The sequence below is a fragment of the Triticum dicoccoides genome, chromosome 6A (genome assembly GCF_002162155.2).
Source record: "Triticum dicoccoides isolate Atlit2015 ecotype Zavitan chromosome 6A, WEW_v2.0, whole genome shotgun sequence".
In the NCBI taxonomy this organism is placed as follows: domain Eukaryota; kingdom Viridiplantae; phylum Streptophyta; class Magnoliopsida; order Poales; family Poaceae; genus Triticum; species Triticum dicoccoides.
The window spans coordinates 370,413,133-370,435,551 of NC_041390.1; the positions used below are offsets into that span (position 1 = coordinate 370,413,133).

Consider the following 22,419-nt stretch of genomic DNA (forward strand, 5'->3'; position numbering starts at 1 on the left):
TTTTGAAACATGTATCACTAATGCCAAGTACTAGTTCTACGAGGACCGCCAAGTTCGTCTTCCGTCGTCTCCGAAATCGCCAAGTACCACGTCGATACGAGAACAACTACCCTCGACATGCATTTTGCCAAGTACCACTACCGTCGACCCTCGAAGACACCGTGGACGTCAAGTTTCTCGCCGTGACCCTAAGATCACGAGTACCTCTACCGTTGTCATGTACCTCTACTACCTCTCGAACGTGGCGAGGCCGTCTACTTCTGCTACGAACTTGATCCGTTTCGAAAAGTCTCACCTCGAAGGTATAACCCCGAGACGACGCCCGTGAACGAATGAATGCATGTCGGATGAGATGCACCCTTTGTCTGCACCGTGTCTGTATTGTCACTCATTTCCATGCCACTAACTCGTGGGACACCCGGAATACGGGAGCGCCCCACCATCTTTTGCACGCATCCGCACACTTCTCCTTTGCTTCGGTATCTCAATCGAGTTATCGGAACCGGAACGCTACCGTGGCACCGTTTTCGTTATCGCCGGGGCACCCCTTTCGCTTCCGCCACGATGACAAATGCTTCATATAATGCTCTTGTCAACATTTTCATAAAACTTGCATAAACTTGCACATGTCATTTTCATCATGATAATAACATTTAAATGGTTAAAATTGTTGTTTGCTTTAAATTACTAAGACATATGGGGATTTACCGGATTTGTTGTTTGTTATATCCGGCCCCATTTAAATTGTTTAATTGGTATAGTTTTGTTATGCTTCACCTCTTGCCATGTTAAGAACATTTAATATTGTTGGGTTCATAACAAGATCAAACTAAATAAGTCACGTGGTGTTTCGTCAATATGCAACGAGCTCCACTTAATTTGTAGGGTTGTTTGTGCACTTTGCCATGCCATGCTTCCTTAAATCGGACATGCATCATACTTGTTTGTGCATCATGTCATGTTCATGTGTTGATTGTTTACTATGTTGTTTGCTTCTTTTCGGGTGTACTTCTTCTCGGTAATCCGGTAACGTTGCGTTTGTGAGGATCCGTTCGACTTCGTCTGTTTGTCTTCTTTATGGACTCATTTTTCTTCCTTGCGGGATTTCAGGCAAGATGATCATACCCTCGAAATCACTTCTATCTTTGCTTGCTAGTTGCTCGCTCTTTTGCTATGCCTATGCTGCGATACCTACCACTTGCTTATCATGCCTCCCATATTGTTAAGCCAAGCCTCTAACCCACCTTGTCCGAGCAAATCGTTGTTTGGCTATATTACCGCTTTGCTCAACCCCTCTTATAGCGTTGTTAGTTGCAGGTGAAGATTGGAGTTTGTTCCTTGTTGGAATATGGATATTTTGTTGGGATATCACAATATTTCTTATTTAATTAATGCACCTATATCTCTCCCTAATAATAAAGCACGGATTGAGTCTCCGGATTCACCGTCGTGGCATTTTTACATAAAGGTCCATGTGGTTTTTATGAATTAAACCCGCCATCCCTGTTTTATCTGGAAAAAAAATGTTTAGTGTTCAACCCGCAGCCACGTCCTATGTAAAAAATAACAGAGTTTCTGCCCGTATAGAACCGTCGAGGAGGAGGAGGAGGGTTTCGGCGGCGGCCGTAGACGAGGGCGTGACGGAGGGGACGGGATCTGGCAACGGCGCTCCGGATCTGATCTGGAATGGGGCGTCGACGACTTGGAGGCGGAGGCCCAGGCGGCACAGGTGCTCGATGCAGAACGGCGGGGGTGGCTGGATCGGCGGCGGCGGCGGCTGGAGCTTGCGAACGACGGCGGCGGCTGGAGCTGTGGATTGCCATCCCTGGGAGGTGCGCGTGTCGCAGGCCGCGGCTTCACTGGGGGAGCGCAGCTCCGTAGTCCGTCGCTCGCGCCGCTGCTTCGCCGGGAGGAGCACCGGCTACGTCCCTTGCCATCCCCGCGGTCGCCGCTGCTGCCCCAAACGTTGGTGATGGAGAATCGCTCCTTGGTTTTCGTTGCTGCCAGATCCCCAATCGCTACCTCGATCTCGCCATCACCATCCCGGCAAGGGCTTCAATATCCTCAGGTATCCACCAGCGAAAAAGGAAGAAGCTCTAGCCCATGTGGTTGATGGCATCTCTTGTCTTATTTGCTTAGCGTATTTATGTTTCATCAGGATGCAAGTTGCTGCTTGAGGAGTGTTAGAATTTGTGAAATACCGATTTTCTCTTTGCCCCAACGAGATTGCTTCGGTACACTCAAAACGCCAGTTGCCAAAGAAGATTTATACAATCTGATCATCTATACATTGGACAGATAAACAATAGAAAGGGAACTCAATCTGATATATTATTTGTTCAGGTCCAGATATAGAAACCATAGATTGGTAAATGCATCTAAATTCTAAAAAAAAATATGCTTAATATTGATGGTTAATGATAGAAGCATATCAAGTATAACAGTGAAATTGCACTACTGTTTGTTCATCGTGATGTTCTTCAGTTAAAGGTTAATATGTCCAAACTTCATTCTCTCTTTTTGTAGAAGCTCTTGCCTAACAACTTATTTTCTAGGACTGTTAGTCTTTAACAAATTTGCATCTTGATGTGGCTGAACGGTGAAGCAATTCCACTGTAAACATAAGTGCGTATGTAGCTCTTTTATTCCTACTAAAATTAGTCCGCTCATTAAATTTAAATGCAATATCAATTCACTCTTTAGAGGCTTATCCTCTTTCACTAAATACATATTCCATTGACCTATCAAACAATCCTAATGATCCCTTTAAATTGGTTCTAAATGTTTATGCAGCATTAGTGTTATAAGGTACCAGAAAACATGTGGAGAGGATACTTAGTTCCGTTGTGAAAACAATAGCTGAACTCTCTAGGTTTTGTTAGATCAACTGGCTACTTTGACGGATTCTTGCGTGGCTGTGACCGGCAGGTACCTTGCCCTCTCCCTCATCCTTTATGTACTCCCCGTATCTCTTATTTGAGCACTCCCCACCCAATTTTTTTTTCCTTATTTGCACATCTGTTATAACAGCAATGTGACATTATGGTATGATATTTGTAATCATCCACTTATATGGCACCTTCAGTTCCAAAGAAAATAGATGTATGTGACTCTTTTTTGTTTACATTCATCATGCAGACAATGATTAGAGGAAAGCAGTAGTGATAGCATGAGTTGTTGACTTACTTGGTCTTGGTACAGCACTGCCGTATACTTAGAGACACTATGCGATGCTAGATTTGGTATGATGTGATGGCGGCTGTGAATCTGGCAGTGAAGGAGGTCACAATGGAGCGGCTCCTTCTCCATCATGGTTTGTAGCACTCAATACCATGCAATTAATTAACATTCAATTTTCTAGCACTCGATTGCAGTCCAGCCCCTTCCTTTGTGACGCGGACTGCTACGTCTCCAGCACAAGGTAAGTTCCCGAGTGCAGTCCAGCCCCTTCCTTTGTTTTTTGTCTCCCACTGCGTTGCGTCGTGGAAATCCATGGCCGGGGAGGGATAGGAGGAGGGAGGAAGGGGGTGGGGTTGCTGTAAATTTGAGAGAAATCCCGAGCTGAACTTCAAATCTCGGCAGCCAATCGACACCTGAAGGCTTAGGTACGTCTTCCACGCGCACAAATCCATCTCCCGAGTGTGTTGTTTTTCCGCGCCAGCCAAGGGGGTGGGGGATGAACCTGCCCACGCTGCCGCAGATGGTTTTGGAGAGGTTGGGAATCCAGAATCACAGGATAAGCAAATAATTTCTCGCACCCAATCCCGTGAGCAACATGCGTTCTACATGTTTGTAGGCAATAGTACTGCTGAACTTGGGCAAAAGCACTGATGAATACGGGCAATAGTGCTGAACTTTTTCAGGTAATAGTATACTGAAATGAACTGGGCAATAGCACTGAACGAACCGTGACGCAACTATTCTATTTTTTTTAAGTAAATCCAGAATCACAGAATAGGCAGGATGTAGGCAATAGGAGAGGAAATAAAAGGCAACAATATAGTAGGATGGATGTTTTTTCAGGCAATACAGTAGATTGCATACTGTTTTGAAAGGAGAAAACAGCTTGTTTCATTTATGTGTAGGTTGTTTCAGGCAATCAGATAGGAAATCAGATAGGATGGCATAAATTTTTTTGTGATAAAATGCAGGCATCGTAATTGTAGTTTCAGACACGATTGTAGGCATTTTGGGAGAAAATGCAGGTCATATTCAATTGTAGGTTCAGACATTTTTGTGGGATAATATGGCGGCATTTTCATTTGTAGTTCCAGACACCATTGTAGGCATTTCTGAATCCTAGGACAAATAGACATATAGCACAGGCAAATAACTTTTCCTAATGGCTGTTTGTCCATGGACTTTAAGGCTGAATCCTGTTCATTCAGCACATCATGGTACTACCACCACCCCCTCCTAGCAGCATATAGACATTCTCACACGGAAAGCAAATCCGACTACTGATGAAATAGGGCGTTTCCCTGGTGCAGTTCAGCTCAGGGAATGTAGTGGTTAATTTATTTTTGGCATTCAATTTTTTATGTATGTTGATGATTGTATGACCGTAAGTATAGGGATGCAGATCACTTTTGGGGGTGCAAAAGTTAAGTGCAAAACAGAGGGAGCACCAAGGTGACCTCGCCCAAGTACGGTCCCCGCGGACGACGACAGTTGACAATTTCTTTGTATTTTTGAAGTTTTTATTGATATACTCAGCGGTTTGTTTGTTTCGTGGTGCCCCGCCTCAACCGACGCAAGCTTCTCAATCTCCGACATCCTGCTCCTGTGTCTGATTTGGATTAATTTCGTGTCTGCATCCTTCTCCAACACAAATCAAGGGAGTGTCCCACCCGGATTGGACTTGGCTCCTATAAGAAGAAAGGATCCTCGGCCGGAATCTCCATCAGATTGTGTGCTTGGAAGTAAATCCATCAAATCCCGGAGTACTTGGACCAGAAAAGCATCATGTCGCCTTCAAGTTCGCCGGAGGTCGAAGGACATCCATCGAGCCGTCCAATATTGCCAACGATGGCTACAACAGAGGCATGTAGCCCCTTGAAAGCCAAATCAATACCAAGACCGATGAAATCATGGGTAGCCCCTGTTTCTATCCCTGTTTCTCTGTCTGCCACCCAAGTGCGAAGCTGTTCTTTTATTCAGTACATAAGCATCGACAATGTTTTTAGCAAAGTTTCAGTTATGTTCTATCTACTTTCTTCAGAGTTCATAAAGTTTGATCCAAGTTCTGAGAGTTGATTCAAGTCTGTAGTGCTTCCACTAGATTCATAGATGCTACACTTCTGTTAGTATGTTCAATATGTTTGCCTTCTGAGACTAAACAGTGTAGCTGCTCTGCATCCAGTACACCTGCTCAATATTTGTAAAATCTGAATTTTTATTTACTTCAGAAATTTCAGAGTGAACACTGAATTGCAACATAGCAAAATTTCCCTCACAAACTTTGCAGATTTTGTTTCAGTTTTGCAGTTCAATTTGCTTGATTGTGTATATGTGCGTGCATACTGAGAGAGATGGAGAGATTATTCTATTCTAGCTGTTGTATTCCTGTTAAAAATCTGCACCCATCCACTCCATTTCCAATTGCTTGAAATCTGAATGTGAAAAGCAGCTGCAAATTGAGAGCAGCAGAGTAAATGTGCAAAAGTTCAGAGCAGGTGCATGTTTTCGAGATTCAGAGGACATGTAAGCTGGGAGATGGGTTGTCATGCTTTGTAAGTATGATTAGATGGATTAGGAACGTGTTTCTTTGTGCGCAATGTAACTAGGACAAACTACATGTAATTAAACTAACAGCATATATTTTGGACTGTATTTTCTCGGTGGAGGGATTTGTGCACGTGGACGGAGGCAATCAAGGGAAGCAGTCATGAGCGAGGTGTTCGAGGGCTACGAGCGCCGGTAATGCAAGGTCTCAGACGCCTCCGCTCTTGTACTTGTTTCGATTCTATTTATCCGCTGCCTTACATTCTGCTGTTAGGAAGTTATCAGTACTAGGCATGTGATTTTGGCAGGTGGAGGCTTTAATTTGGTGTATGTGCAAATGGTGCATACAGACTATGGAAAAAGTGCATATATACTGGGATCAGGAATCCATTAACTTATGTTAGTATCTCTTTTTTATTTGATTTAAATATCATCTTTTTCATGCATTTAATTTGCCGCGCAGGTGTCTTATGATGAGATACTAAGGATTACATAACTTTCTTTACCAATTACAACACCTATGGTGGCAGGACATGCTTTCTATTTGCAGTTCTCCAACTAAAAGTCATCTTAAGTCAACATTGTATATAGAATCTTCTTTACTTTTTTTTGAGGGTTTAGAACCTTCTTTACTTAACTAGCTGAAACTCACGGACTATATATTGTCAGCTATATCACATAAGCAGCCTTGCAACCACAAACCTTGCCGACTTCTCATATATATCCAAACTTTGTAAACATTCCATTCATATTTGTAAAATTGTTATATGTTTATTTGTAGTCTGCCAAGAAAAAAAATAAAGTAGTGACCAAATGTGCGGAAATCCAACTCGGTGCCCAAGCCCATCTGCTCCTGGTCAGGAAAAAATCAAAACAAATACTAGAAAAATTAAAAAAAAATCAAAATAAATCCGTGTGATAGATAATTTGATGTGTGAGGTCTGCTTCAAATTTCAACTCAGTTGGACATCTGAGAAGCTCTCGGCAAAAAAGAAAAATTGGGTCAGTGCGTGAACAGTAACTTTTTTATAAACCCTGATTTTTTTTTGCTGAGAGCTGCTCAAATGTCCAAATGAATTCAAATTTGGAGCGGATCCAACACATCAAATTATCTACTACACAAAAAATTAATTTTTTTTGAATTCTTTTAGTATTTGTTTTGATTTATTTCGTCAGCGCGGGTGCAACTGAGCCTGGTAGCAGAAACTCCGCGTCCCCAAATGTGCTTATATACTGCTGCCTCAAGTTTCTTCTCCTTAAAGTTCTGTTAGTATATGCCTCTATTTTTTGACCTATTTTTGTTACCATTAAAATTTAGTTACATTTCTAAATTTTGTATGAAACACATAGATCTTATGAAATTTGAATTAACTGTAATTTAGTTACTCTACATTAGTTATTAAACTCTCGAAGAGTATGTAACTATCACTGGTATGTTTCCCCCACTCAAAGACTATTCCATGCAACACTATTCCTTTCGATAGCAATGCCGAGCTGAAGTAGGCACTACCGAAGGACGTTAGGGTGTCTTCATATCCACGCTACGTGGTACGAAAAATGATAATTCTTTCTGTCTTTGTTTTGCGGAAAGGCATAAGGCCAAATATTAAGCAACACATGTCCTTACAAACTCACCCATAAAAAAGGAAAATTACAATCAAATTCTTGGCGGAGCCGAACTTTTCTTCCTCCTACATCTATCGACGGCGCGTCGTAAGCATAGCTCAATGCCGTCTCTGGGAAGCACCATTGTCTCGCTTCCCTATTGAAAACACTAAGACAACCGAAAACATGTCGCCTCCGAGGATCCCGTCGTGCAACCCCCTTCTCCAATGACCAGGCCAAAGGTCCAACACCAAAGATTGCTAATGCACCGTCGCTGAGCTGCCAAGCCAGACCAACCATCAATGTACACGCAACAACTAGCCCTCCCAGGCATATTGTGCACCCCCACCAGGGCACCACACCTCTAAAGGACCTCCCTGCCACCATCGGAGTTGCGTGAGCTTTGCCCAGCGGTGCACCATGGCGGTGGCAAGAGGAGAAGAGGTTATCCAAGTTTTCATGTGGAGGCGGTTGAAAAGTAGACTTGTACCTCAACATAAAGCATAGCTTAAGCGATAATTCAACATGCGGTAACACAAAGGCATATTCATCTTATAGAGAATGAGGTTAACCTTAATGTTTGTCCGAGTTGGTTATAAGAAGTGTCCGGTAGTGGCACGCGGAGCTGGTATTTTGAATTTTTTTCACCCGGTGTAACGCACGGGCATTTGCACTAGTACTTGGTAAAGGGTGGAAGGCTCGGCCTTATGCCTGGTGTTTTGTTCCACTCTTGCCGCCCTAGTTTCTGTCATATCGGTGTTATGTTTCCGGATTTTGCGTTCCTTACACGGTTGGGTTATAATGGGAACCCCTTGACAGTTTGCTTTGAATAAAACTCCTCCACTAAGGCCCAACCTTGGTTTTACCATTCGCCACCTAGCCTTTTTCCCTTGGGAGTTGCGCATCCCGAGGGTCATCTTTATTTTAACCCCCCCGGGCCAGTGCTTGTCTAAGTGTTGGTCCGAAACAGAGCCACTTGCGGCGCCACCTCAGGGAAACTTGAGGGCTGGTTTTAGCCATACGTAGTGTTCATCCGGTGTTGCCCTGAGAACGAGATATGTGCAGCTCCTATCGGGATGTCGGCGCATCGGGCGGTCTTGCTGATCTCGTTTTACCATTGTCGAAATGTCTTGTAACCGGGATTCTGAGTCTGATCGGATTGTCTTGGGAGAAGGAATATCCTTCGTTGACCGTGAGAGCTTGTGATGGGCTAAGTTGGGACACCCCTGCAGGGATTTGAACTTTTGAAAGTCGTGCCCGCGGTTATGGGCAGATGGGAATTTGTTAATGTCCGATTGTAGAAAACCTGAAGTTGATCTTAATTAAAATACATCAACCGCGTGTGTAACCGTGATGGTCTCTTTCCGGCGGAGTCCGGGAAGCGAACACGGTGTTAGAGTAATGCTTGACGTAGGTTGTTCTAGGATCACTTCTTGATCATAGTTTCTCGACCATGCTTTGCCTTCTCTTCTCGCTCTCATTTGCGTATGTTAGCCACCATATATGCTAGTCGCTTGCTGCAGCTCCACCTCATACCTTTTACCCTACCTATAAGCTTAAATAGTCTTAATCACGAGGGTGTGAGATTGCTGAGTCCCCGTGACTCACAGATTACTTCCAACACCAGTTGCAGGTGCCGATGATACCGTGCAGGTGACGCAACCGAGCTCAAGGAGGAGCTAGTTGAAGATCGTGTTTGTTATGTTGTTCCGTTTCCAGTTGATCAGTAGTGGAGCCCAGTCGGGTCGATCTGGGATCTGTGTAGCATTTGGGGTAGTCTTCTTTTATTTTGGTTCTGTAGGCGGACCTTGTGTGTACCTGGATGATGTAATGCTTTATTCATGTAATTGTGTGAAGTGGCGATTGTAAGCCAACTATCCATCTTTTTCCCTTATGTATTACATGGGTTGTGTGAAGATTACCTCACTTGCGACATTGCTTTCAATGCGGTTATGCCTCTAAGTCGTGCTTCGACACGTGAGAGATATAGCCGCATCGAGGGCGTTACATGTTGGTAATCAGAGCCTTCCCCGACTTAGGAGCCCCCTGCTTGATCGAATCGTTGGCGTTGTTGAGTCTATAAAAATGTTTTGAGTCATTTAGGATTATATATATCGGAGAGTAGGACTTCTTTTTACTCCTCAGTCCCTTCGTCGCTCTAGTGAGGTATCCTGACGTAGAGTTTTGACTCTTCTCTTCTCAAATTTCACTAAAATTTTTTTTAGGATCAAGCAGGTATCTTGGAATTGTTCCGATGATTTTGTGATGAGAACATTGTTCTTGGTGCCTCCTGACATTTAGGGGTTGTGGCAGTGTCCCAGGGAGTTGAGCTCTGAGGTGTTGTCGTCACAATTTTATCGTTGCAGATCTGGAATACTTGAGTTTTCGCCGACATCGAAAATCTCTTTTATGCAGTTGTTGGTGAGATAACCTCGACGCCACCCAGTACTGGGGCGGGAGTTCGGGAGTATTGCCATAACTCGTATAACGGATGCTTTTCGAAGGTTGAGGTAAATGATTTCCGAAGGTTTCTTGGTTATGTGTTGAAGGATGGATACAGCTGGATGTAGGATTTGCTAGTTTTGGGTGAGATATTATGCTTCCCCTGTATCCCCAACACCTGATTGCATAACCGGAAAGTTTCGAGAGTTTATAAGTGGGAATTCAAGTAGCTCTTAGGATATCTTTCCGACAGATGTATGATATGAAATTGGGGTTTGACGTCTAGTGGTCCGCCTATTCACGGTTGGTTTTAGAGTGGTCTCGTTGTGTCTTAAAGAGTCCTTGGCTATGCCGACTCGGGGACGCTTCATATGTTTGTTCCGGCTTATTCCGCAAGCCAATCCTTTGTTTTGTTTTGAGTTGTAGTATTCAAGTTGCTTCGAAGTCAAGTGTTGATTCCATACCTTCCCCAAACGGTGTTCTCATATTTCTATGTGGATACTAATCCTTCTTGTTCACCGAGATTGTCATGTCAATCATTTCAACCGGCATGTTTCTCTTCAAGTGGATCCGATCATTTCAACATTCACAAGATCCAATCTCAGTTTTTCATCAACGTTGTTCATTTCATCCGTCATCAAGTTGACTTTGTTTTCCCGCCCACCCACCCTTTTTCTTCAAGGACTAAGATTTCTTTATCAAGTATCTATCTTATGATTATGAAGTCTCTCCATTCTTTTCCGTCAATGTTCTTACCCGATGATTCTCATGAAGATTCTAACAGAGCTTGTAGTTCGTCATTCCTCATTCCTTTTCTTCTCCGGTGGATTCAATTCAAGCTTTTGGTGTTGATCATATCCTTTAACTCGTTTCAAATGTTTTCCATGTCGGTGCACCTTATTATCATTCCACTTCTCGCTATTCAATTGTTCCGGAGTGCTTAAGATATCTCGAGGTTGTTATCCCATTCAAGCCTTTTAATTCAACCGATGCATTCTCTCTTTTAAATCGTTCAACGGTGTATCTTTTCAGTGGGCCCTAACCCACAAGTCTTTTTCCAGAATCTTACCTGACTCTTCTAATTTTCCCGAAGCTATCCTAAATTCTTTTCAAAGTTTGCCGTAAGAATGATTCATCATCAGTCAAATGCCTTCTCCTAGATCTTTCACAATTCTTTTCATCGTTGGCTCAACCTCTTCGGTTTTGATTCTTCTGGAGTGCCTAAACGATTCATGGTGGTGTTTCTCATCGTCATTCTCTGCATTTGAAGACCGAAGAACATTTTTCTCTCGATTTTGCTCCATTCTCTTCAAGATTCGTGATTCCAGCTGTTGGGGAACGTTGCAGAAAACAAAAATTTTCCTACGGCTTCACCAAGATCCATCTATGAGTTCATCTAGCAACGAGTAATCGGATGCATCTACATACCTTTGTAGATCGCGAGCGGAAGCGTTCAAAGAACGGGGACGAAGTAGTCGTACAGGACGTGATCCAAATCACCGGAGATCCTAGCACCGAACGGACGGCACCTCCGCGTTCAACACACGTACGGTCAGCGTGACGTCTCCTCCTACTTGATCCAGCAAGGGGAGAGGAGAAGTTGATGAAGACCCAGCAGCACGATGGTGTGGTGGTGGATGCAGGGCGTCACAGTAGCAGGGCTTCGCCTATACTACGAGAGAGAGATGTAACAGGGGAGAGGGAGGCGCCAAAGGCTGAGGTGTGATATCCTTCATCTCCCCCACTATATATAGGGGTGTCTAAGGGGGGGAGCCAGCCCTAGGAGATCCAATCTCCTAGGGGGGCGGCGGCCAAGGGGTGGGGGGCTTGCCCCCCAAGCAAGGGGGCGCCCCCCTTTAGGGTTTCCCCAAACCCTAGGTGCATGGGCCCTTTTGGGGCTGGTGCCCTTGGCCCATATAGGCCAAGGCGCACCCCCTACAGCCCATGTTGCCCCGGGGCAGGTGGCCCCACCCGGTGGACCCCCGGGACCCTTCCGGTGGTCCCGGTACAATATCGGTGACCCCGAAACTTGTCCCGATGGCCGAAATAGCACTTCCTATATATAATTCTTTACCTCCGAACCATTCCGGAACTCCTCGTGACGTCCGGGATCTCATCCGGGACTCCGAACAACATTCGGGTTACTGCATATACATATCTTCACAACCCTAGCGTCACCGAACCTTAAGTGTGTAGACCCTACGAGTTCGGGAGACAGGCAGACATGACCGAGACGACTCTCCGATCAATAACCAACAGCGGGATCTGGATACCCATGTTGGCTCCCACATGCTCCACGATGATCTCATCGGATGAACCACGATGTCGAGGATTCAAGCAACCCCGTATGCAATTCCCTTTGTCAATCGATATGTTACTTGCCCGAGATTCGATCGTCGGTATCCCAATACCTCGTTCAATCTCGTTACCGGCAAGTCACTTTACTTGTACCGTAATGCATGATCCCGTGACCAGACACTTGGTTACTTTGAGCTCATTATGATGATGCATTACTGAGTGGGCCCAGTGATACCTCTCCATCATACGGAGTGACAAATCCCAGTCTTGATCCGTGTCAACCCAACAGATACTTTCGGAGATACCCGTAGTCTACCTTTATAGTCACCCAGTTACGTTGTGACGTTTGGTATACCCAAAGCACTCCTACGGTATCCGGGAGTTACATGATCTCATGGTCTAAGGAAAAGATACTTGACATTGGAAAAACTCTAGCAAACGAACTATACGATCTTTATGCTATGTTTAGGATTGGGCCTTGTCCATCACATCATTCTCCTAATGATGTGATCTCGTTATCAATGACATCCAATGTCCATAGTCAGGAAACCATGACTATCTGTTGATCAACGAGCTAGTCAACTAGAGGCTTACTAGGGACATGTTGGTGTCTGTTATTCACACATGTATTACGATTTCCGGATAACACAATTATAGCATGAATAAAGACAATTATCATGAACAAGGAAATATAATAATAATGCTTTTATTATTGCCTCTAGGGCATATTTCCAACAGTCTCCCACTTGCACTAGAGTCAATAATCTAGTTACATTGTGATGAATCGAACACCCATGGAATTCTGGTGTTGATCATGTTTTGCCCTAGGGAGAGGTTTAGTCAACGGATCTGCTACATTCAGGTCCGTATGTACTTTACAAATCTCTATGTCTCCATCTTGAACATTTTCACGAATGGAGTTGAAGCGACGCTTGATGTGCCTTGTCTTCTTGTGAAACCTGGGCTCCTTGGCAAGTGCAATAGCTCCAGTGTTGTCACAAAAAGAGTTTGATCGGTCCCGACGCATTGGGTATGACTCCTAGGTCGGTGATGAACTCCTTCACCCATATTGCTTCATGTGCTGCCTCCGAGGCTGCCATGTACTCCGCTTCACATGTAGATCCCGCCACGACGCTCTGCTTGCAACTGCACCAACTTACTGCCCCACCATTCAAAATATACACGTATCCGGTTTGTGACTTAGAGTCATCCAGATCTGTGTCGAAGCTAGCGTCGACGTAACCCTTTACGACGAGCTCTTCGTCACCTCCATAGACGAGAAACATTTCCTTAGTCCTTTTCAGGTACTTCAGGATATTCTTGACCGCTGTCCAGTGTTCCTTGTCGGGATTACTTTGGTACCTTCCTACCAAACTTACGGCAAGGTTTACATCAGGTCTGGTACACAGCATGGCATACATAATAGAACCTATGGCTGAGGCATAGGGGATGACACTCATCTCTTCTATATCTTCTGCCGTGGTCGGACATTGAGCTGAGCTCAATTTCATACCTTGTAACACAGGCAAGAACCCCTTCTTAGACTGATCCATATTGAACTTCTTCAATATCTTATCAAGGTATGTGCTTTGTGAAAGACCTATGAGGTGTCTTGGTCTATCTCTATAGATCTTGATGCCTAATACATAAGAAGCTTCTCCAAGGTCCTTCATTGAAAAACTCTTATTCAAGTAGGCCTTGATGCTGTCCAAGAGTTCTATATCATTTCCCATCAAAAGTATGTCATCTACATATAATATGAGAAATGCTATAGAGCTCCCACTCACTTTCTTGTAAACGCAGGCTTCTCCATAAGTCTGCGTAAACCCAAACGCTTTGATCATCTCATCAAAGCGAATGTTCCAACTCCGAGATGCTTGCACCAACCCATAAATCGAGCGTTGGAGCTTGCACACTCTGTCAGCATTCTTAGGATCGACAAAACCTTCTGACTGCATCATATACAATTCTTCCTTAAGGAAACCATTAAGGAATGCCGTTTTGACGTCCATTTGCCATATCTCATAATCGTAAAATGCGGCAATTGCTAACATGATTCGGACGGACTTTAGCTTCGCTACCGGTGAGAAAGTCTCATCGTAGTCAACCCCTTGAACTTGTCGATAACCTTTAGCGACAAGCCGAGCTTTATAGATGGTCACATTACCATCCGCGTCTGTCTTCTTCTTAAAGATCCATTTATTTTCTATGGCTCGCCGTTCAACGGCAAGTCAGTCAAAGTCCATACTTCGTTTTCATACATGGATCCTATCTCGGATTTCATGGCTTCTAGCCATTTGTCGGAATCCGGGCCCGCCATCGCTTCTTTATAGTTCGAAGGTTCACCGTTGTCTAACAACATGATTTCCAAGACAGGGTTGCCGTACCATTCTGGTGCTGAACGTGTCCTTGTGGACCTTCAAATTTCAGTAGGAGCTTGATCAGAACTATCTTGATCATTATCATTAACTTCCTCTCTAGTCGGTGCAGGCACCTCAGGAACATTTTCTTGAGTTGCGCCATTTTCCGGTTCAAGAGGTAATACTTCATCAAGTTCTACTTTCCTCCCACTTACTTCTTTCGAGAGAAACTCTTTCTCTAGAAAGAATCCATTCTTGGCAACAAAGATCTTGCCTTCGGATCTGAGGTAGAAGGTATACCCAACAGTTTCTTTAGGGTATCCTATGAAGACGCATTTTTCCGACTTGGGTTCGAGCTTTTCAGGTTGAAGTTTCTTGACATAAGCATCGCATCCCCAAACTTTTAGAAACGACAGCTTAGGTTTCTTCCCAAACCATAATTCATATGGTGTCGTCTCAACGGATTTCGACGGAGCCCTATTTAAAGTGAATGCGGCAGTCTCTAAAGCATAGCCCCAAAAAGATAGCGGTAAATTGGTAAGAGACATCATAGATCGTACCATATCTAATAGAGTACGATTACGACGTTCGGACACACCATTACGCTGAGGTGTTCCAGGCGGCGTGAGTTGTGAAACTATTCCACATTTTCTTAAGTGTGTGCCAAATTCGTGACTCAAGTATTCTCCTCCACGATCTGATCGTAGAAACTTTATTTTCCTGTCACGTTGATTCTCAACCTCACTCTGAAATTCCTTGAACTTTTCAAAGGTTTCAGACTTGTGTTTCATCAAGTAGATATACCCATATCTACTCAAATCATCAGTGAGGGTGAGAACATAACGATAGCCACCACGAGCCTCAACACTCATTGGACCGCACACATCAGTATGTATGATTTCCAATAAGTTGGTTGCTCGCTCCATTGTTCCTGAGGACGGGGTCTTGGTCATCTTACCCGTGAGGCATGGTTCGCACGTGTCAAATGATTCGTAATCAAGAGACTCCAAAAGTCCATCTGCATGGAGCTTCTTCATGCGTTTGACACCTATGTGACCAAGGCGGCAGTGCCACAAGTATGTGGGACTATCATTATCAACTTTACATCTTTTGGTACTCACACTATGAATATGTGTAGCATTACGCTCCAGATTCATTAAGAATAAACCATTCACCATAGGAGCATGACCATAAAACATATCTCTCATATAAATGGAACAACCATTATTCTCGGATTTAAATGAGTAGCCATCTCGAATTAAACGAGATCCCGATACAATGTTCATGCTCAAAGCTGGCACTAAATAACAATTATTAAGGTTTAAAACTAATCCCGAAGGCAAATATAGAGGTAGCGTGCCGACGACGATCACATTGACCTTGGAACCATTCCCGACGCGCATCGTCACCTCGTCCTTTGCCAGTCTCCGCTTATTCCGCAACCCATGCTTTGAGTTACAAATGTGAGCAACTGCACCGGTATCAAATACCCAGGAGCTACTACGGGTACTAGTAAGGTACACATCAATTACATGTATATCATATATACCTTTTGTTTTGCCGGCCTTCTTGTCTGCTAAGTATTTGGGGCAGTTCCGCTTCCAGTGACCACTTCCCTTGCAATAAAAGCACTCAGTCTCGGGCTTGGGTCCATTCTTTGGCTTCTTCCCAGCAGCTTGCTTGCCGGGCGCGACAACTCCCTTGCCGTCTTTCTTGAAGTTCTTTTTACCTTTGCCCTTCTTGAACTTAGTGGTTTTATTGACCATCAACACTTGATGTTCCTTCTTGACTTCTACCTCTGCTGATTTCAGCATAGCAAATACTTCAGGAATGGTCTTTTCCATCTCCTGCATATTGAAGTTCATCACAAAGCTCTTGTAGCTTGGTGCGAGCGACTGGAGGATTCTGTCAATGACCGCATCATCCGGGAGATTAACTCCCAGCTGAGTCAAGCGGTTATGTAACCCAGACATAGTGAGTATGTTCTCACTGACAGAACTATTTTCCTCCATCTTACAGCTAAAGAATTTGTCGGAGACTTCATATCTCTCGACCCGGGCATGAGCTTGGAAAACCATTTTCAGCTCTTCGAACATCTCATATGCTCCATGTCTCTCAAAACGCTTTTGGAGCCCCGGCTCTAGGCTGTAAAGCATGCCGCACTGAACGAGGGAGTAGTCATCGGCACGTGTCTGCCAAGCGTTCATAACGTCTTGGTTCTGTGGGACGGGTGGATCACCTAGCGGTGCTTGTAGGACATAATCTTTCTTGGCAGCTATGAGGATGATCCTCAGGTTCCGGACCCAGTCCGTATAGTTGCTGCCATCGTCTTTCAGCTTGGTTTTCTCTAGGAACGCGTTGAAGTTGAGGACTACGTTGGCCATTTGATCTACAAGACATATTGTAAAGATTTTAGACTAAAGTCATGATAAATAAGTTCATCTAATCAAATTATTCAATGAACTCCCACTTAGATAGACATCCCTCTTTTAGTCATCTAAGTATAACATGATCCGAGTCAACTAGGCCGTGTCCGATCATCACGTGAGACGGACTAGTCAACGTCGGTGAACATCTTCATGTTGATCGTATCTTCTATACGATTCATGCTCGACCTTTCGGTCTTCTGTGTTCCGAGACCATGTCTGTACATGCTAGGCTCGTCAAGTCAACCTAAGTGTTTGCATGTGTAAATCTGTCTTACACCCGTTGTATGTGAACGTTTGGATCAAACACCCGATCATCACGTGGTGCATTGAAACAACGAACTGTCGCAACGGTGCACAGTTAGGGGGAACACTTCTTGAAATTATTATGAGGGATCATCTTATTTACTACCGTCGTTCTAAGTAAACAAGATGCAAAACATGATAAACATCACATGCAATCAAATAATAATAGTGACATGATACGGCCAATATCACATAGCTCCTTTGATCTCCATCTTGGGGCTCCATGATCATCTTGTCACCGGCATGACACCATGATCTCCATCATCATGATCTCCATCATCGTGTCTCCATGAAGTTGCTCGCCAATTATTACTTCTACTACTATGGTTAACACGTTTAGCAATAAAGTAAAGTAATTTACATGGCGTTTCTCAATGACACGCAGGTCATATAAAATAAAGACAACTCCTATGGCTCCTGCCGGTTGTCATACTCATCGACATGCAAGTCGTGATTCCTATTACAATAGCATGAACATCTCATACATCACATATAGATCATTCATCATTCATCACAACTTTGGCCATATCATATCACAAAGCACTTGCTGCAAAAACAAGTTAGACGTCCTCTAATTGTTGTTGCAAGTTTTACGTGGCTGAAACAAGGTTCTAGCAAGAACGTTTTCTTACCTACGTGAAAGCCACAACGTGATTTGTCAACTTCTATTTACCCTTCATAAGGACCCTTTTCATCGAATCCGCTCCAACTAAAGTAGGAGAGACAGACACCCGCCAGCCACCTTATGCAACTTGTGCATGTTAGTCGGTGGAACCGGTCTCATGTAAGCATACGTGTAAGGTTGGTCCGCGCCGCTTCATCCCACAATACCGTTGAAGCAAGATAAGACTAGTAGCGGCAAGAAAGTTGACAACATCTACGCCCACAACAAATTATGTTCTACTCGCGCAAGAAGAACTACGCATAAACCTGGCTCTGATACCACTGTTGGGGAACGTTGCAGAAAACAAAAATTTTCCTACGGCTTCACCAAGATCCATCTAAGAGTTCATCTAGCAACGAGTAATCGGATGCATCTACATACCTTTGTAGATCGCGAGCGGAAGCGTTCAAAGAATGGGGACGAAGTAGTCGTACACGACGTGATCCAAATCACCGGAGATCCTAGCACCGAACGGACGACACCTCCGCGTTCAACACACGTACGGTCAGCGTGACGTCTCCTCCTACTTGATCCAGCAAGGGGAGAGGAGAAGTTGATGAAGACCCAGCAGCACGACGGTGTGGTGGTGGATGCAGGGCATCACAGTAGCAGGGCTTCACCTATACTACGAGAGAGAGATGTAACAGGGGAGAGGGAGGCGCCAAAGGCTGAGGTGTGATGTCCTCCATCTCCCCCACTATATATAGGGGTGTCTAAGGGGGGGAGCCGGCCCTAGGAGATCCAATCTCCTAGGGAGGCAGCGGCCAAGGGGTGGGGGCTTGCCCCCCAAGCAAGGGGGCGCCCCCCTTTAGGGTTTCCCCAAACCCTAGGCGCATGGGCCCTTTTGGGGCTGGTGCCCTTGGCCCATATAGGCCAAGGCGCACCCCCTATAGCCCATGTTGCCCCGGGGCAGGTGGCCCCACCCGGTGGACCCCCGGGACCCTTCCGGTGGTCCCGGTACAATACCGGTGACCCCGAAACTTGTCTCGATGGCCGAAATAGCACTTCCTATATATAATTCTTTACCTCCGGACCATTCCGGAACTCCTCGTGACGTCCGGGATCTCATCCGGGACTCCGAACAACATTCGGGTTACTGCATATACATATCTTCATAACCCTAGCGTCACCGAACCTTAAGTGTGTAGACCCTACGGGTTCGGGAGACAGGCAGACATGACCGAGACGACTCTCTGGTCAATAACCAACAGCGGGATCTGGATACCCATGTTGGCTCCCACATGCTCCATGATGATCTCATCGGATGAACCACGATGTCGAGGATTCAAGCAACCCCGTATGCAATTCCCTTTGTCAATCGATATGTTACTTGCCCGAGATTCGATCATCGGTATCCCAATACCTCGTTCAATCTCGTTACCGGCAAGTCACTTTACTCGTACCGTAATGCATGATCCCGTGACCAGACACTTGGTTACTTTGAGCTCATTATGATGATGCATTACTGAGTGGGCCCAGTGATACCTCTCCGTCATACGGAGTGACAAATCCCAGTCTTGATCCGTGTCAACCCAACAGATACTTTCGGAGATACCCGTAGTCTACCTTTATAGTCACCCAGTTACGTTGTGACGTTTGGTATACCCAAAGCACTCCTACGGTATCCGGGAGTTACACGATCTCATGGTCTAAGGAAAAGATACTTGACATTGGAAAAACTCTAGCAAACGAACTATACGATCTTTATGCTATGTTTAGGATTGGGCCTTGTCCATCACATCATTCTCCTAATGATGTGATCTCGTTATCAATGACATCCAATGTCCATAGTCAGGAAACCATGACTATCTGTTGATCAACAAGCTAGTCAACTAGAGGCTTACTAGGGACATGTTGGTGTCTGTTATTCACACATGTATTACGATTTCTGGATAACACAATTATAGCATGAATAAAGACAATTATCATGAACAAGGAAATATAATAATAATGCTTTTATTATTGCCTCTAGGGCATATTTCCAACACCAGCTTGTTGCCATCCTCTCATAATTGTATTCGATTGTGAGAATTCTTTTCGCCCATCCGGAGTAATTCAGGAGTCTTTTTCAGTTTGATTCTCTGGAGCCCATCATCTTAGAATTATTCATTCTCAGCTTTCAGCTCTCGTTATCTAAATCTTACCGGTGCATCATTCAAATTTCTCTAATCACCTCGGGATCTCTTCGTTCACTTGTATCTAAATTCTCTCAAGTATCCTCGTTCATTTCATAATTCTTCCCGGTGTTCCTTTATATTTCCTTCGGTCATTTTAATTCTTACGGTGGTTCGTGCAAGAGTTCTCGTCATTCATTATCATATCAATTCATTCGTTCTTTCCAATCCTACCGGTGGTTCATTGAAGACCTTCTCAAGTTTGCGCTACGAGAATAAGTAGTGTGCCAAATCCGTTGCTTGTCATCAATTTAAATTGGTGAAGGATACGCATAATGTAGTTCTTATTCTTGCTTCATCAAGTAAATTCAATTCCTTATTCCGAAGGTTCATCATATCACATTCTCGGTTCGAAATGCTTTATCTTTTCTTTTCCGGAGTTCCAAGTCTCCATATCTCATCGCAAAGCTCCATTTAATCATTGGTAGGCTTCTCCCGGAGTCCTTTTCAACTTTCCTTTCGTTTGATCATTCTTTTGTTATCGGAGTTCTTCATGCAGACTCTACATGTTGGTTCATCAAGAATTTAATTCGTTCTCGGAGTGTTCATCGATATTCTTTTCGAAGGAGCTCAAGTTTGCTTCATCTTGCAATCCGGAGTGCAATTCTTTCACGCATATCTTTTTTTTGACTATGTACTGCAAGGCAACAACCTCACATTGTTTTATTAGATAAAAAAGGTCTACATAATTACATCTACATAATTACAGAGAAACTAGAAGCAATGTGTGGGGACCCCGACTCATAAGTCGTGATCACCGAATGCACGTGTACAGTGATCCCAGAGATCAATGCTCACTGAACACACATAAGGTGAATAACAAGAGTCTTACATCCATACATACCGTATTACACAAGTAGGACCATTATGGTCAAGTCTTGAGTATAACATCGCAGCGGAAATCTTCGTCGATAACTTGGACCCATGCCATCTGCCTTAACCCTACAGGCATTCTGACTGGGACGCATCCTAGCTCGCATGTTCGTCAGCGAAGTATTCTTCATCATATCCTGTTCTTTCATGCCTGGCCAATAAAATAACCAGTGGCAAGCCAATGAGTACTTTGAATGTACTCGCAAGCAACCCATGTTTTGGTTCAAGATACAATAATGCATGATATAGGTAAATTTTTGCGGAAAGCTAGTTTTGAGTGCAATTACATGTTCAACAACGTGTAAGACATGCATCAGGAGAATTCAAGTAACCATGAGGACAGGTTACATATATCAACATAAATAGAGTGGGCACCAGCCCAACTCAATCATGTCAAGTCCTTGACTTGACCCAAGTAGTTCTTCCCACTTATCCAACACACACACTGGTTTGTAAACAAGTGGACGTAGCCCAAGAGCGGTTACCCAATTGTCCTTGACCGTGGACACGGCTATTCGAATAGTTTTACACTCTGCAGAGGTTGCACACTTTACCCACAAGATCCGGGGAACTTCCGTGTCATCCATGACCCGCGGTACCCCAAGTACCCGGGGTAAGCACCCGATCACTATCTTTCCCTAGACGACACTAACATGGAGTCCACTCGATTGGTAGTAACCCCCGTGCCCAACATTTCACAACTTAAAATTGTGGAGCCTCGCTCCCATATTCATCACATACCACTGGCACGGGGTACCAACGTTGTGTCCGGTGCCCCATAAAAATGTTCTTGGCCGCCCTACCTGGCACGACCCCGTCCCGAGAGAGAGCACCAATAACTCTCCCGTCACTAGTAATGCGGGCTCCAAGCTAGTATCGACCTAGGTAATCAATAATGCCCTTTCCCATACAAGGGTAGAGTGGTTGCGCATGTAAGGTTGGAATAACGATCACAACTTAAACCAATCCGTTTTGAAAAACAACACACACACTTGCCTCGGTACACCACTTCGTCATCAAGTGGTTACCCAACTCATCATCTCCCCCGGGCATAAGTGGCACCCAGTGGGGGTTTTTGAAAAGTCTTTTGAAAATACTTTGTCTCCTTCACCATGCATATTCCCATCCCTTTTGCGTAGAACTACTTAGCATCCTATCTACTCCCACCGGCATAACCCTCATAAGGAGGTACGGTCATGCACAATGCAAGTATCAACGAGGAGGTAACAGAGGCAACCCATCAAAGTGGTTACCATCTCATCATGATTCCGATGCAACAATAATAAAGTGCTATATGAAATGCATAAAAAGGGTTTCATAAATATGGTCAAAGGGCTGCTTGCCTGTTTTAACAAAGTCTTCGAGGTCTTCAAATAGCTCTGGTCCAACTCCAAGCATTTCGTCTACTTCGTCAACTATCGTTGAAAGCAACCATAATAAGCAACACAACAAGGCAGAAATAAAAGTGCTCCAAAAATATTGATTTGACTTTTCTAGGATACCTCTGGCCATGTGAGGAATGACCAAAGTGATTTCATTGGAATTGG

The 22,419-nt window shown here is 44.3% G+C and overlaps 1 long non-coding RNA gene across 1 annotated transcript; it reads left to right on the forward strand.

The window, feature by feature from the left end:
- Positions 1-1,342: 1,342 nt before the first annotated feature.
- On the forward strand, positions 1,343-6,152 carry LOC119316933. Its single transcript, XR_005153415.1, has 2 exons — positions 1,343-5,732; positions 5,847-6,152. It is a non-coding gene; the product is annotated as an uncharacterized LOC119316933 (long non-coding RNA).
- Positions 6,153-22,419: the final 16,267 nt, after the last annotated feature.